The sequence below is a fragment of the Marmota monax genome, unplaced genomic scaffold (genome assembly GCF_021218885.2).
Source record: "Marmota monax isolate L192 unplaced genomic scaffold, Marmota_monax_Labrador192_F-V1.1 WCK01_AAM20220418_F8-fsc00006, whole genome shotgun sequence".
Lineage (NCBI taxonomy): Eukaryota > Metazoa > Chordata > Mammalia > Rodentia > Sciuridae > Marmota > Marmota monax.
Window position 1 is genome coordinate 16,285,951 of NW_026693712.1, and position 16,172 is coordinate 16,302,122.

At 42.2% G+C, this 16,172-nt stretch overlaps 1 long non-coding RNA gene across 2 annotated transcripts in view; it reads right to left on the reverse strand.

Moving 5' to 3' along the window:
* The window catches only part of LOC124103641 (uncharacterized), a 127,565-nt gene that overhangs the window by 2,470 nt on the left and 108,923 nt on the right, over positions 1 to 16,172 (reverse strand). Inside the window, exons 10-12 of one of the 2 annotated variants that reach the window (XR_006855246.2) lie at positions 14,451 to 14,526; positions 12,326 to 12,412; positions 6,202 to 7,230 (exon numbers count right to left, since the gene is read on the reverse strand). This is a non-coding gene — a long non-coding RNA (uncharacterized LOC124103641). Of the gene's footprint in view, positions 1 to 6,201; positions 7,231 to 12,325; positions 12,413 to 14,450; positions 14,527 to 16,172 lie in introns of those variants that run through there. The other variant, XR_006855244.2, reaches the window with a different exon arrangement.

A 16,172-nucleotide genomic window follows, 5' to 3' on the forward strand; every position in this document is an offset into this window, starting at 1 on the left:
CTGTGGGCCTGAGGTGACGCAGAACATCATGGTGGCAGGAGTGTGTCACAGAGAAAAGCTGTCAGCTCATGGCAGCCAGGTACCAACAAGGGAGAGAGAGAAAGGAAGGTGCTAGGAAGAAGATAAACCCTCCCAGGACTCTCCTCCCCATAGTGACCCACTTCCTCCAAATAGGTCCTACCTCCCATTAGTTCAACCGGTGATCAATCCATCATGTGGATTGAGCCCTCATGATCCAATCACTGCATAACAGCCCAACCTCTGAACGCTGTACTGGGGACCATGCTTTTAACACATGAGGGTTTGGGGGACAGTCCAACCCTAACAGCCCCTCCAAGGGGAAGTGAGCTAAAGTCTCCATGGATCAGTGCTCTTGTCAAAGCCATGGGCCTGCAACTGGCACCCAGGCCACAGAGCTGTGAGAGAGTTCAATGTTTAGAGATGCAGTTCACCTCCTTTGATCAATTTGCTGCTCTTGTCTGCGGGTTTGGAAGTCTCTGGAACAAAAAAAAGACATAGGCTAGGGGAAGGAGCATAGACTTTCCACTTCACCCAAGAGTCCAGGATCGCTCCTTAAGACTCCTAAGGTCAGGAAAAACAAGAAAAGACCGAGCAACTCGCAGGCCAGAGGCGCCTGGGGAAGCCTGATAGCTAAAAGCAATGTGGTTTCCTGAACCGGATTCTGGAGTTGAATTAATGATAATGTACCAATATCTCTTGGTTTTTTTGTTCTGATGAATTCTGATTCTGCATTCTTTTCACCCAGAACACTCATTTAGAAAGAGGAAAGCTGAGAAAGGGGTTCTATTTGGCCTGCCACACTCCAGATTATCAAAATTTTGTTCATAATTTTTTTTCAAAATTGTATTCATAATTTAAATGATAAAAGTAATAATTGAACATGGTAAAACTAGAGAAAGATCTAAAATGAAAACCAAAATCTTCCCAATAGACCCAGCCTCTAGTTCTAATATTTACAGTAAGAAAGGATTTTAGGGCCCATAAAAATGATAGTTCATGGGCTGAGAGTGTAGCTCAGTGGTAGAGCACCCTCCCAGCACATGTGAGGCCCTGGGTTCAATCCTGGCAGGAGGGGGTTGGGGAAAGAGAAAGAATGAATGAGTAGAGGGACTGGGGTATATCTCAGTGGTAGAGTGCTTGTCTAGCATGCATGAAGCCTTGGGTTCAATTCCCAACATTCACCCCATGTAGTATATGCAGTATAGCATATGTGTATGTGTGTGTATGTATGTATGTATATATCCCAGCTAGTCAGGAGATTGAGGCAGGAGAATCACAAATTCAAGGCCAGCTTTGGCAAGTTAGACTCAAACAGTAAACAAACAAAGAAAGTAAATAGGGACTGGGGCTATAGCTCAGTGGCAGAGTGCTTGCTTAGCACATGTGAGGCACTGGGTTTGATCCTTATCATCGCATAAAAATAAGCAAATAAAATAAAGGCATGCTATCCTTGTACAACTACAACAAAAAGTAAGTAAAAAGGGGATGTAGCTCAGTGGTAGAGTGATGCTGGGGGTTCAATCCCCAGTACCAAAAAAAAAAATTTGGACACACAGAGAACAGGGATATTTATACACAGAGGAAAACTGTGTGAGGACATAACAAGAAAGCAGTTGTCTGAAAGCCAAGGAGAGACATCTTATGAGAAACCAAGTCTACTGACATCTTGATCTTGGACATGCAGCCCCCAGAACTATAAGAAAACAAATTTCTATCAGGTAAGCCACCAGTCTGTTATTTTGTTATAGCAGTCCTAGCAAACTAATACAGTCCCCTAGCTGCAAAGATCTGTGAAAAGATTTGGAAAAGGAAACAGGGTGTCATGATTCTCTCAGGCTGAGCACTCTAGATTGTGGGGAGCAGCTCTTAGGCACATGACAACTCCTGAATTGGAAAAGCTGACACATTCCTACCCCTGCTCCTTAGTAGGGACCATGGGTGAAACACAGCTTTAGTTTAGAAGAAAGGTATTATAACTGACAGTTATTCTCCTTTCCACTTGCCAAACCTGAAATTCAAAATTCCTAAGAAAGGACTTTGGAAACATACAGACCATATACAGAGTACACATTTCTAAAATGCAGATAACTTAAAATATTTTCCATGTTCCATTCCAACTTTCAACTATTCAACAGCTTATTTCCTGAAAGACAAATTTGAATCTCCTTTTTATACATTTCCAAAACCCTAGGAACCCACAGTACATTAATGAGCTATCTTACTTTTAGAAATGCCAAGAAAATATGCATACATCCCTCTATGATGAAAGATTTGCCATTTCTCTATTAAATTATATACTTCCAGAGGGCAAAAAATCATATCTAACCACTTCCATGATCCCATAGGCTATTGCACATAGCAGCAATGAATGCTTGTTGAGTAAATGGAAAACACAGCCTCTAGGGGTTCATCCTATGACCACCTCATTTCACAGTAACTAGTCAAACTCTAGTAAGTAATTTGTTCTTTCTGGAAGATGGGTGTCAGTTTTTGTTTGTTTGTTTTGTTTTGTTTTTAGGTGCTGGGAATTGAACCCATGGCCTTGCACATGCTGGGCAAGTGCTCTATTACTGAGCTACATCCCAGTCCTTAGCATCTTTAAAGTTGGTTAAAGATCAAATTATTTTCTATTCTAAAGAGTTTTATATATTAGGAAAACTAACATGAAATAATATTTTCCTTATATTGAGGCATCTTACTTTTAGAAATGCCAAGTATAGTATTGATGAACACTGTGAGAACAACTGATAGGCAGGTAGAAAGTAAAGTTTGACCTCTAGTGTAAATTTATTCTTCCCTCAAAGTTTGTAGTTGGATTAAAGATTTAAATGTAAAAAAGAAAATATGAAAATCATCAGAGGAACATTGGATCATTATAATAGGGTCTCTAAAGCTGTGCAAAGGCAAAAATGAATTGATAAATTTGCTAGTAAAATAATTTTTCAAATGTTATATGGAAAGAATCATAAAACCAAGACAAATGATAAAGTTGGGAATTACTACTACTACATATGGTACAAAAGAGTCATTTCCCTTCATATAGAAAGAGATCTTTCTATAACTCAGTAAGATGCAGCTTAAATAATAGAAAAATGGCCAAATTTACCTGAACAAGAAAAAGTTATTAGTCATTTAAATTTTAAAAAGTTATTTAAATTAAAATATTAATTTAAAATAATAAAATTAAGCTAGGAGGGGTGGCACATACCTGTAATCGCAGCTACTCAGGAGGCTGAGGCAGAATTGTAATAGCACCCCCTCCTCCACAAAAAAATCTTAACTAAGCTTCTCCAGCAATCTTCACCATAATTGATTTTTAAGACTATAAGTAAAAGAGTCTCCACAAAAGAGTCCAATGTAAATAAACTTCCTATTTTCATGTTGTCCTATTCTACTTGGCCGATAGCCTGGAAGAAATTGGCACTCCAGGTGCTGGACACCCCCTTATTAGTTTTTCACAAACATGTATCCAGTATAGTAGTTTGTAGAAATGTGTAAACAAGGCCTCTGGCCTTGAGCTGGAGCTTCACAGAGATGCCCACATTTCTAAGAGAAGTTACCAATTGGGCTCAATGGTAACAGCTGGCAGGGGGAGGAAAGAAAGGGGAGAGGAAGCTTTCCCCTTCTCAGGTGTTGTCCTTGAAGGGTTAACTTGCCCAGAACAGTGAAAGAAAAAGCTGCTTTTATGTGAACTTCTGAGCCTCTCCCCTTACATGCTGGGTATAAAACTCTGAAACTACCTGAACTCGGGGTTCAGGGGATTAATTGATTACAGCAAAAGCTGTGCCCTCTGAACCTGGCTGCAGCCAAATAAAAGGGTTTCCTGCTATCTTCGGTGCCTTGCCTCATCTGTCCCTTCAACAGAATAAACACAAGTTTGAGACCAGCATGGGCAACTTTACTGAGACCCTGTCCCAAAATATAAAATTAAAGGATTGGGGATGTAGCTCAGTGGTAGAGAACTGCTAGTTCAATCCCCAGTACCAACAAAAATAAATAAATAAAGTAAAAAATTATTTTAAGATTGGCAAGCTTAAAAGTTTGTGTATGTATTTGTGATGGTATGTGCAACCAGGTATTCTCACTCATGATTACTAGAGCTTAAATTGGCATAAGCTTTTAAAAGGACAATTGACATCTCTCAAAATTTTAATCTCCCAGACATCTTAATTAAAAAAAAATAAATAAATCTCTAAGTGGAAGATACTCCAAAAATACAGGATATGGATGTAGATTTAGGACACTTATTCTAAGCACTGTTCATAATAACGCAAAATTAACATAAATATTCATTAACAGGGAGTTGGGTAAATACATCAGTACATTCATAAATAGAACTACGGAGCAGTTTTTTAACAAGAGTAAATCTAGATATATTGAAATGGCAAACATCCAAAATGTGCTACATGAAAAATAGCAAGTTGTAGAAAAAGATGTCCAATATGCTCCCATTTGTGCGTGAGAGTGGGGGGGGGGAATATATTGTATGCTTGTATGTGCATAGAACATTTCTGGAAAGATACACAAAATGCTGCTAACTGTGGTTCCATCTGGAAACGATTCTGTTTGAAATTTTTACTGTGATTGTGTATTTCTTTAGTAATAAAAAAAATAGTTAAAATATAAAAAGCCCCATGCTGCTTCCTCGGAAATTCCTCAAATGGGGAAAATTAAGCTAAAAACATTAGAACTTATCACTTCCTCTTAAGAATGAGCTTTTTTGGGGGCTGGGGATGTGGCTCAAGCGGTAGCGCGCTCGCCTGGCGTGCGTGCGGCCCGGGTTCGATCCTCAGCACCACATACAAACAAAGATGTTGTGTCCGCCGAAAACTAAAAAATAAATATTAAAAAATTATAAAAAAAAATTAAAAAAAAAAAAAAAAAAAAAAAGAATGAGCTTTTGAAGAGGAGAATAAATGACACCCCCACCCCCCACCCCCACCCCTCAAAAAATCGGCCTTTGGAGAGAAGGTAAATGCTCAGGAGGAGTCTCTGGGATGAATCTTTGAGAGCTCAATCTGGGGCAGAAATATTCTGGAACTGCTCCCGTTTGAGCGAACAGGCCCGGGAAACCGAGGCAGGACTCCCGCAGTCGCCAGCCCCAGCTGCGCGCCCATCGGGAGACAGAGCCCGGGGACAGAGCCGGGGGACTCAGCGCCCCCAGCTCCTGCGGATCTTAGGAGCGGCGCAGCTCCCGAGCGGAGGGAGAGGAGCGGCGGTGGGGGGAGCCCCTGCGCGACATCAAACGCCACCGAGACATCTCTGACCTCCGGGTCACGGCCCGCGAGCTGGTCCGGAGCCCACCCGGGGCGCCTGCGCTGGAAGCCAATTCCCAATGATTTAGGAAATCGCCCCAGCCCGGGGCTCGGGGCGGGCAGGAAAGGAGCGATTAAGGGCGAGGAGGAGAAGTGAGGCTTCCTCTGGAATGAGCACATTTGGAAGCCAGGCAGGAAGGGGGCAGGAAGCTGCTCTCATAAAACAATCTGACAATTACGTGTCAGTGGAGGAGAAGGGCTCTGGAAATTATGGGGCTGCCGCGCCGCACTCCGGGGCCCTCCCCTGGCGATTTCCTCAGGGCCGTAATAAGCTGCAAGAGGAAATTATATTTGGGGCCAGGTGTTTGTTCCTCCACGTTTGGGTTCAACTTGGGACCGCGAATTTTACGCTCACACGCGAAGGGAGACAATTCCCCGGTGCCTTTTTGTAAATCATGGGGGCTGCGCCTTGTGGGTCCAGCTGGACTGGCCCTTGGCGGTGTTGTCACTGTAGCCGGGTTACCAAAGCTTACTCCAGCCACGTGCTTCACCTGCATCCACTCACACAGCCCGACAGGATTCCCGGCCTAGCCAGGTTCACTGACTTGCCACTGATGTGTAGCTAGGGGTGGCAGGGCAAGATTTGAACCTAGGCATTCTGTCTCCAAAGCTTCACACTCCAAATCCACTTGAAAACATAGTTTATGGAGATTTTTCATAAGAGCAGCCAGGCCCATTATTTTATACATAGGACTGGAGGAAAGTAGACTGCTACCCAAACACAGGGACTGCCTTCTCCTTGTTCTTCACAATTACAAGACCCACTTTTGCCCCTGAAGATAGCATTTTATAGACTTGAATTCCAAATATATTTGCAGGGATTGGGGAGTAGTCCAGTGGTAGAGTACTTGTCTACCATGCATAAGGCCCTGGGTTCAATCTCCAACCTCACAAAAAGAAAAAGAAAAAAAAAACATGAATATATCTGCTGTCTTCTTGTGGGCTCTTGTAAGTCCATTTCAGATCCATTTAACAGAGTCCTGGAAGACCCTTGCCACTCCTTTTCTCTCCACTTTAGTTATGTTATCTATTCAGGGAGTCTATAAGAAAATCTGAGGGTCTCTAGGGCCACCTGAGAGAAGTCCAGAAAAATGATCAAATCCTGATTCCACCAATTGCTAGTTATGTGGCATCAGACAACTAATTTCATTTTTCCTCATTTCCTCTGTAAGGTGGGACTGTTGCTGAAACAACCGGAGAGGATGTGACCCTGGGGGTCAGTGTTGCTTGCTTTGTTAGAGTATGCAAATTCTGCCCTGAGAGTCTCTTCCATTAACAAGCACCCCCAAGACACTGAGAATGCTGTGCTTTCCTCCCCACATCACACATTAATTTTCATGCAATGAACTATACCTACTAAAACGATGATCTCCTTAGTCACTGAATTATTGCATGATTATTAATTACTTGAGAATACAAAGAGAGAGCTCCACAGTGGTCAAGAGTGAGGTCTTTGGACTTAAACTTGCAAGTTCAGATCCCATCTTTGTAACTTGGGCAAGTTACATAATATCTCTGAACCTTCATTTTCTCATTTGTAAAAATACGGATAATATAGTTTTTAATCTCGTTATGAAAATATGAGCAAAGGATAAAACAATGTGAAATTATTATGTGCTGCTTTCAGGTAATGACTAAGTGACAGCTGCTTTATTATTGTTATTGTTGTTGCATTGAAAATTGAACAAGGAAAAGGCACACGATCCTTGTCTTATGAGATAAAAATGAACAAATGTCCATGTTGGTCAGCATGTGGATAAAGGTAACTAAAGCAGCATTTAAAGTCTGTTAGAAGAAAGGTCTCAGTAAAATAGAAAATGGAGTGCCAAGTAGACTTGAGAAGATTCCATTAAGATGTCTGCATGTTGTACAAACGCCATTGAGAAACAAGTATCTGGTGAAGAAAAAAGAAAAAAAAAGAACATACAAGGTGGTGGTAGGTGGTAGGAGAACCTAAAAGGCTTAAATTGTTCAAATCATTCAGTTTTATGTTAACTCATTCAATAAAAGAACCTTCAGATGCATCTCTTTCCAGAGAGTTCCCAGGGGAGAGGACCTACCTTGCCTTTGGGCAACTCCTTTCCCAAAGTCCTGAAGAGACTGCTAGGCAACAAGCATCACCTCCCTGCTCTAGGGTCTCCACCGTGTGCAGAGAATCCTCTAGCACCTGTGTTGCCTGATAACTTTAAAATAGTATTTCATCTACATTTAGTTATTCACTCTTCATATTCCCTATCTATACTGACTACAAGCTTCTATTTTAATTTTTTTATAGTTACAATCATGTCCTTGTCTACACATAGTAAATACTCAAATAAATTTCTGCTCCTTAGGATCTCCAAAGCTACTCCTTTGGATTTGAAGGAATAGTGTGGCATTCAAATAAAAAATAGAAGGGGCCAGGAGGGGGCAGTGATGGGGCAAAGCTTGCCAGAGAAAGGGAAATGTGGTTATTATCCTGGATGACTTCAGGACAGACAGAAAACATTTGGATTTAGCCCAGGAGAGGGTGCTACCTACTTCCAAGACAGCCTCTACAGGAAAGCCCAGCAAGGCCTGTCACCTGAAAAGAGGACAGGACTCAGGCTCCCATGCAGCCCTTTGGCCAGTTAAGAAGGAAATGCTCTAACTTGCTTGGTCCTTCTTCGGTATCAGGAAGTTGTCTAATTTAGAAGGAGTCTAGGGAGGATGAGAACATTAAAAGAGCAGAGGCAAAAAGGACACAAAGATGTACAGATTCCAAAGTTTCATTTTAAGCATCTGGCCAGCAGCAAGCTGGGCTTGGGGGAGAATGCACAAACCCTTCCATTGCTACTTCTCCTACTAAGGTGGTTTCTGCAAAGATTTTGAGGAGACAGGAGGAGTGGTAAATGTAGGGCTGTGAGGTTAGATACCACAGGTATTGAATGAGCCCTAAATTTGGACCTTCTCCCAGCGCTTCTATAGGTATCTTCTTATTTCCAAAAATATTCAAAGACGCTTTTGTCTTTGTGGTGGAATAGTCTCTCTAGAGTCTGGGGTCTGGCAGATGGTATTCCTGAAACTTCTTCCCCTAAAGATATTAGTTAGGTTCCTCATTTCTCAAGAACTTATGCCCATACCTTAATTCAAAATAATTACTAGCATCTTTTCAGCAAAAAAGTGGAATTTTTGCCCCAAATAAAGTATTATCCTAAACCAGATCACTCGCCTGCTTCTGATTTGTCTTTTGAAAAGTCAAATACCATGCTCTTTCTGAATAGAAACCCAAATAACAAAAGAAACAAGTGAATAGGAAACAAAACTAAAGTCCAGCTGTGCTCCCAATGGGAACCTGAGTTTAAAAGCAGCCTGGACACTAACTGAAAATGCAGAAGGAGCTGCTTATACACACTATTTCACCTAGCAACTCCAGTTCTATGGCTTTCTCCTACCTATGTGTTGGCACACAGATGTATGGGAAAGAAAATCTGTTGCAGCAATGTTTATAATAGCAAAACTCTGCAAACAAATGTCCATTAACAGGAAACTGGTTAAATAAACTATGCTACATCTACTGCACAATGCAGTACTGTGCAGTCTGATAGAAATCAATGCATATACACCATTTTGGAAAGATGTTTAAAAGTATGATTGCATTTAAGCAAAGTATATTATAGTATGTAGTATATGCTTATTTATATTTTAAAATGAGATTATATGTAGTAAATATTATATAAATGGCAATATATATTTATTTTTTAATTTATTCTATCTTATTTTTTGAAAAGGGGCTCTCCACACATGGAAAAATCTCTAGGGAATACCTTGAAAGCTTTTCACATAGGGACTTACGGGTGGTAGGACTGGGCACACAGAGCATATTTCACTACACATGGTTTTGTATTGCTTGAACATTTTTATATGTGTCACTTCTCTAAAAATAAAAACCAGCCTCAAGGAATGGTAGACACTCCTCTCAGCCTTTAGAAACTCTGTGGTCATCATTCATCTACATCTAGAGTCCAAGTGACAGAAACACAAAAGCAGAGGGCAGTGGTGTATAGGGGGACAAGTCTTTGCCACTAAGGGAACATGCGAACTCAAGCTACGTTCACTTCCATTATTTCCCCTTTTTGATATTCCGGCCATAAGGGAGCCTTACTACATTCGGCTTTCATGGAGAACGACCTGGACAATAACTGCAGTATCTTAGACTAACTCAAGCTTCCATGACTTGTCAGCAGGAATGGGCACATTGTTCAGAGCAGCTGAGAATGGCACTCTGGAGGGAAACTTAGACAGCTGTATGACTCAGGATTACGGTCAGCTGTGGAGACTAACAGCCCTCTAATGGGTAAGATAAAAGTTTGTTTCTCTCTCATATGAAACGGGGTGTGGTAGCTGCTACTTGGCTCCAATGGTTCTATCAAGCATGGTCTTGACCAAGATAGTGGCACCTGCATTTCAGGCAGCAAGCCAGAGAAAGGCTTGAGAAAGAAAGTATGTGTATACACCTAATTTTAGCCCGCGGCCAGCACAGGCTTCATAAATGAAGGTTCAGTACATGAGAAATCCTTAAGGAGTTTTGAATTAAAGAGACAGACTCTAATTACCTTTAAACCAGCTCCAGGACGGCTTCTCCTAGCTCTGGACACAAGGATGTGTCTAAGCGCCTCTCGCCCAGCCAAGAAGGTAATTCAAATCACGTGCGAGGATGGCCTCCCACATCTAATGCCTCTCTAGGAGCTACCACTAGGCAAATTTACCTATTTGCATCAGCAAGAACTCAGTCTTATGGCCAAGTGGCTACATGCTCAGCTTAAAACTGGGAGTTCTGTTCCTACCAAAAGAAGGAAAGGACAGACACCAGGAGAGGACTGGTTTTCTCTAACACTGATCCAATAGACCTGCCCTCTCTACACACCAACTTTACTAAAAATAAGCTTGTTTGTCATCTCATCCTCTCAGTAAATGGCATTGGTAAGTACAAGTATCCTGCTTTGCCATCTACTCATATCCATGAGCTCAGGGAAACACTTAGAGAAAAGCGTTGCTAAGGCATTGGCCTTGAAGGGATGTTGAGACATCCTGGAATTTCATTCACCTCTCTGTCCCCATCTCTTTCACTGGCTTTAGAATCTTGACCATATTGGATAGGATATAGTAACTTACTGGGGACAGGAACCATGTCATTCTCACAATGGTTCCACAATAAACGTCAACAGAATACAGTAGAACTCGTCTGTGATGTAATTCAGACACTATTTCCTGTGAATGAGACAATATGCACAGGAATAGAATGCTATTTATGCTATGGGAAAGGCCCGTGAGGTTTCAGATTTAGGTTCAAGGGAAAAGGAATTCATTCATCGGTGATTATACTAAGTCCCTGGGGACTGAGGATAGTAGAGTTAATAGTCATAAAGGAATCGTGGCTGCAGAGATTCCCAAGGTTTGGAAGGACTAGATCCTGTTCCGGAGCTGATGTGGCAGACTTTTCAAGCATTCCAGGATAAGCCTGTCACCAACCTTCAGAGCCACTAGACTGGCGGTTTATTAACCTCTGCTCAGAGGGGACCTGAAACCTCCCTGCCCTGGCTCACCTATCATCTACTGTCAGGTCCTCCCAGACATAAGAAGATTCTTCATTAGGAGGACGGGAGAGAGCTCTTTTATATTTCCTTGGCTGCAGGCCTTCCAGTTACTAGTAAAAGGCCAAATTTAAACTCTGAAGTTAAACCTCCATGTTGTGGCCTCTTATGTTGTTAAAAACAAATTTATGGTTCTCCAATCAATAAATAGTGTAGGGTACAGATATAGCAGAAAAGAGCACTAGCAGAAAGACAACAGACTAAACGAGACCCCTGAAGATTACTCAGAGAGACAGAATCTTAGAGTTTGTCAGCAGGCTTCCCAGTGACAACGTAGACTTGCTTCGGTCTTGGGGATTGGCGATGGCTTCAGGTTCAGTGTTTGTGTAGCTTGATGCTGACCTCACCTGGATGCATCTTCTTGGCCCTTCTAGACAGGGTGCAGAGGTCATCCTGCCAGTGAAGGTCTCAAGCTGCTTGTCAACCTTATATATGCAATTCCTACTTGGCCTCCCCAACAAAGCCTCTCAAACACAATCCAACATCTACTCATTATTTTTTTATTGTTCTTGTTGTTATTATTATTATTATTATGACTATTGTTATTTTGGTACTGGAGATTGAACCCAGGGCACTCTACCACTGAGCTACATTCCCAGACCATATTATTTATTCTTTATTTTGAGACAGGATCTCCACTAAGTTGCCCACACTGCCCTGGAACTTGTAATTCTCCTGCCTCACACTTCCAAGTCACTGGGATTACAGACATGCACCATCACATCTGGCCCAAGAGCCACTCTTTTGTCCCCTCCAAGTTTGCTTCTCCCACAATCTTCTCCATCTCACTAACCGGCCAGGGTATTATTCTGCAAAGTGCTCTTTCTGTCTGAAAGCCTCAGAGCCATCCCTGGCTCCAACTCTGACATCCCTCTCCCAAACCCTCAGGACATTCTATTGGCCCTGCCTTCAGAACGTATCCAGAATCTTATCACTTCCACTAGGACCCAGATTACAGGTTCTCACCATTTCCACTAGTCCAGGTTATCACTTTCCCTAGTTCTAGATTACTCCAGACCTCCCATCTGGTCCTGAGACTCCCCCAAACCATGTGTCCCAGTCTCCCTGCCACGGCAGCCAGAAGTCTTTCCAAAGGGGTCACTGGTCCCTCAAGGGGCCTCCCCATTTCACATGGAGTAAAAGCCAAAGTCTGCCTAAGGCCTCCACACCCTCCCTGGCCTGCCCCTGGCCCCGACTGTCCCTCCTACAGCCTCCTCTAACTTCTCTGGCTCACTCAGCTCGGCCTCCCTGCCAGGCCTGTGCACTCAGTACTGCAGCTGCCTTTCCTCTGGCTCTCTGCATCCTTCAAGTCACATCCTTCAGGAAGCTTCACTGAGAATCCCATTATTCTACTTTCAGTTTCTCCATAATACTCACCCTCGCTTGACAGAATATGCGTTGATTTTTACTGTCTGTCTCCCTTCCCACTGGAATGTATGTTCCACAGATACGGCTTTTCTCCACCTGGTACAGAGTGGATAAATATTTTTAAAATGAACAATGTTGCACATTGCCCAGATAATGTTCATTCTAAGTCAAAACAAATAGCAATGACTATAACAAAACACTCAAATGGGTATAATGTGCTTTTTTAAAACAACTATCATTTTTTAAAGAACAGAAAAAAATTATTTGTTGGATAAATGAGGAGGAAAAATCATTTATTGAAGGTCAACTCTGTCTCAGGCACTATTCTAGTTCTGAAAGTATAGAATCAAGCCAGGGAAGCACTTGAAAGTGGGATAGAGGTAGAAATTGAAGAAGCTGGGAAGAATACCATAAAAAAGCAAACAGATAAATGAATACGATAATTTCAAGTAATTACAAATAAGATATGTTTTACAGAAAGTTTATTGAAAATGACCAATAAAAATGTACCTATATGGGCTCGGGTTATGGCTCAGTGGTACAGTGCTTGCCTATCACGTGTGAGGCCCTGGGTTCGATTCTCAGCACTGCATATAAATAAATTTTAAAAAGGTCTATTGACAACTAAAAAAAATTAAAAGAAAAAAATTTTTTAAAAAATGTACCTGTAATCCCAGTGGCTTGGGAGGCTGAGACAGGAGGATCCATTTAAAGCCAGCCTCAGCAAAAGCAAGGCCCTAAGCAACTCAGGGAGACCCTGTTTCCAATAAAATAAAATAAAAGGCAGGGGTAAAGCACTCCTGGATTCAATCCCCCAGTACCAAAAAAAAAAAATGAAAAAGTAACTGTTTTATGTAAGGGAGACCTATGAGTCTTCTTCCCCAACCGACCCCACCTGAAAAATCCTGCACTTTAAATAAAATACATTTATATTTCCTATATCTTAAATTAATATAAACTGCTTGTCTTAGAGCAGCTACTTTATAACTTCTACAAAATGATAAGCTATACTTTGTCAAAGATAAGATCTGTAGCATGGGGTTAGCAGTTGATATTGTCCTCTGCCATGTGCCTAAACGGTACTCATTAGAAATTAGTTGATGACTTCTCACAGGTCTTCAGAAGTGAGTGTCTGCAGTTCTTTCCGACCTACCCTTGAATCTTTGTGGCTATTTCGGCACGCTGCTGAGAAGTTGCATGCTTTTATTTTAGTAGAGTTGGTGAAGATTCCATATGGATTCCTCTGTTCTTAAAACTGAATGAAAACACAGAACCGCTTAAAATAAAAATAGACGTGTTTGGGAACCACGGGGGAAATGTTGCTTGTTCTCTGAGCATTCAGCTTTTGCTATCCCTTGTGGTGGGAACCCACACTGTCATTCCAATTTCCTATAAACTTGGCAGGACTCCGTGTCCATTTGGAATTGTAATAGCCCGGATTTCAGTTTGGGGAGGAAGGAAGGAGTCATTGCATTCCACTGAAGAGTCCTCCAGCGGAATCCCAAGAAGCCAAAGCTTAAATGTCAATATTCTCCCAAAGGAAGAGATGGATCCATCTAATGAGTTTACCTGGTTAATGCTCCATAACCAGTTCTGGCAGGTTCTCTGGTCTTCTTTCAGTAATGTTGCTTATTGGAGAAAATTCTGGTTCCTGTACTAGCTTGCTTGCTTCCCACCCCTGCCCCCCACCATACACAGAATTTTTTGGACTAAATACCCCAGGCGTTTCAGCCTGAGAGTTCCGGGATGTGTACATTCTTGCTGCTCATTCCCCACTCCTGCAAGCTTCCTGATTTAGAATGTGAGAATAGCAAGGAAGGCCACCAATGTGCCCTCACCAGGTCTAACATCCTGCTGTCACAGTCAGACAAAGAGAGAAATCCTCCTCTGCTGGGGGCAGACAGGAGATGTCTCTTGGGTTTGGAAGAGGCCTGGGTGAGAGTCAGGTTATGGGAGATGATAAATTCTAAGGTTTGCTGAAGGCTGATCAAACCCCGAGTCTCTAGCTATTGCTTCCCTCTCCTCCATTTTTAGTTCTAAGCAAGTGATTTGCGTGTAAGCAGTTACATTCCACAAGCAAGTCATTTCCTTTTCCTGTGGGAAGGCAACTGGGAACAGAGGGAGAAACACATACCTCTTCGGAAAAGCAGAACTGCGGTCAGGCCTCCGTAGACCCTCAGCCTCTTCACCTCGGGCTCCGCTCCTCCCTGCTTGATGTAAACACCTTGTGAAGCTCTCACATCGCATGTTAAAGATACATGCTTCTTTCCCCAGCAAAATTATGGATAGGTTTTTATTTGTTCATAGGTTTGGTTTATTTCTATGGTGCTGGGGATGAAACCCGGGCCCATGAAACCCGGAGCCCTGCACATGCTCTACCACTGAGCTTTATACCTAGCTGGGAAGGATTTTTAAATTTTCCTTCCAAATTTATTTGGCTCCGAGGAACTGATTTCTAAATATTTCTTGGGAAGTGAGAAAATCTAACCTACACATTGTTTTCAAATGCATTGAAGTCTTTTTTGTGTGTGGTACTAGGAATTGAACCCAAGGCCTCAGGCATACTAGCAACAGAGCTTTCAGTGAACACTAAACCTACCAACTGATAGAGTTGGCATGATGTCATCTACTGTGGCACTGAATTAGTATTCACTAATTTAAATTTTGAGAGTTTTCACATATTAGAAAATACATTTATATTTTGTTGTATGGAATTATACATGTTATATTATATGATTATAAAAACCTATATGTGTAAATTTTTTCAGGGTTAAACATTGCCATAAACCCTTAAAATCTATTGACCTTGAGCTCTGAGTCTACAGAACCTAAATACAGACAGTAAATTGGGAGGCAAATAGTCCTTTTCTAAAACAAAAGCAACAATAATAAATATAAAATATAAGCATAAAAAGTCATTGCAAATCCAGGCTAGTGAATGGATTAACATGTTCAGAAGGCGGTTCTGCGGAGGTGTCCCTGCCAGCCTGGAGGCTCTGACAGAAGCCCTGGATCACTCCCCACTCCCCACAGCCCACCAGCCTTGCCATAGGAAGCCGTAATCCCACCACATCGGCTTATATTTCAGGCCCACTCTCTATCCCCGGGGACTCTCCTCCAGGCTGTCCTTCCTAAACCACTTGAATCTCATTTCTCCAGCAGCTGATTTTTTTTTTTTCCAAGATGTTAACAATTTCTGTGGAACCATCTGGATGTTGTTAAGAAAGTGTCCCGGGTCCTCTGAGGCAGTTGGCTGTGGCCTCTTGCCTTGTTTCCTGTGTCCTGGATGTCTAAGTTGACTTTCATAAGAAATTTGGAATATTAGCTTAAAAAAAGAAACAGTCAATATTTTTCAGGCGTTGAGCTCTTGCAGCCCAATTTCTCCAGTTGGGACTTTGCATTTTCAAGTTCCCATCTTTGGCCCCTGCTCTGGGAAGGATGAAGCACGTCTGTTTTAAAAACAGAAGGCACCAGTGGTCAGGGGTGAACCAGAAATCCAATCTTCCCCGCCCTCCCCAGTTGGCCTCACAAAACCTCCCTTATGTTGTGGCTGCTGCTTGGCCATTTCCACACCCGCAGCCCTGCTCCAAACTGAGACCCCGAATCTTGGTCCAAAAGTAAACACTAGTTAGTTCAGCCCTGTAAGGTTCTCTCCAAGCATCCTTGAGGGAAAATAATGGCACAGAGACAAAAAAGAAAAAGGGGCTAGGCAGAGGATGATGATTCCTTGGTTACATGGGGTAATGCGAGTAGGTGGGCAATAGGGGAGATTATGCTCCTCTAACCACTAGCCAGGAGCAGCTGGAAACTCAAAAAAGAAGCTGCCATGAACCCATTTGCCTGTTCAGAGCCTGCA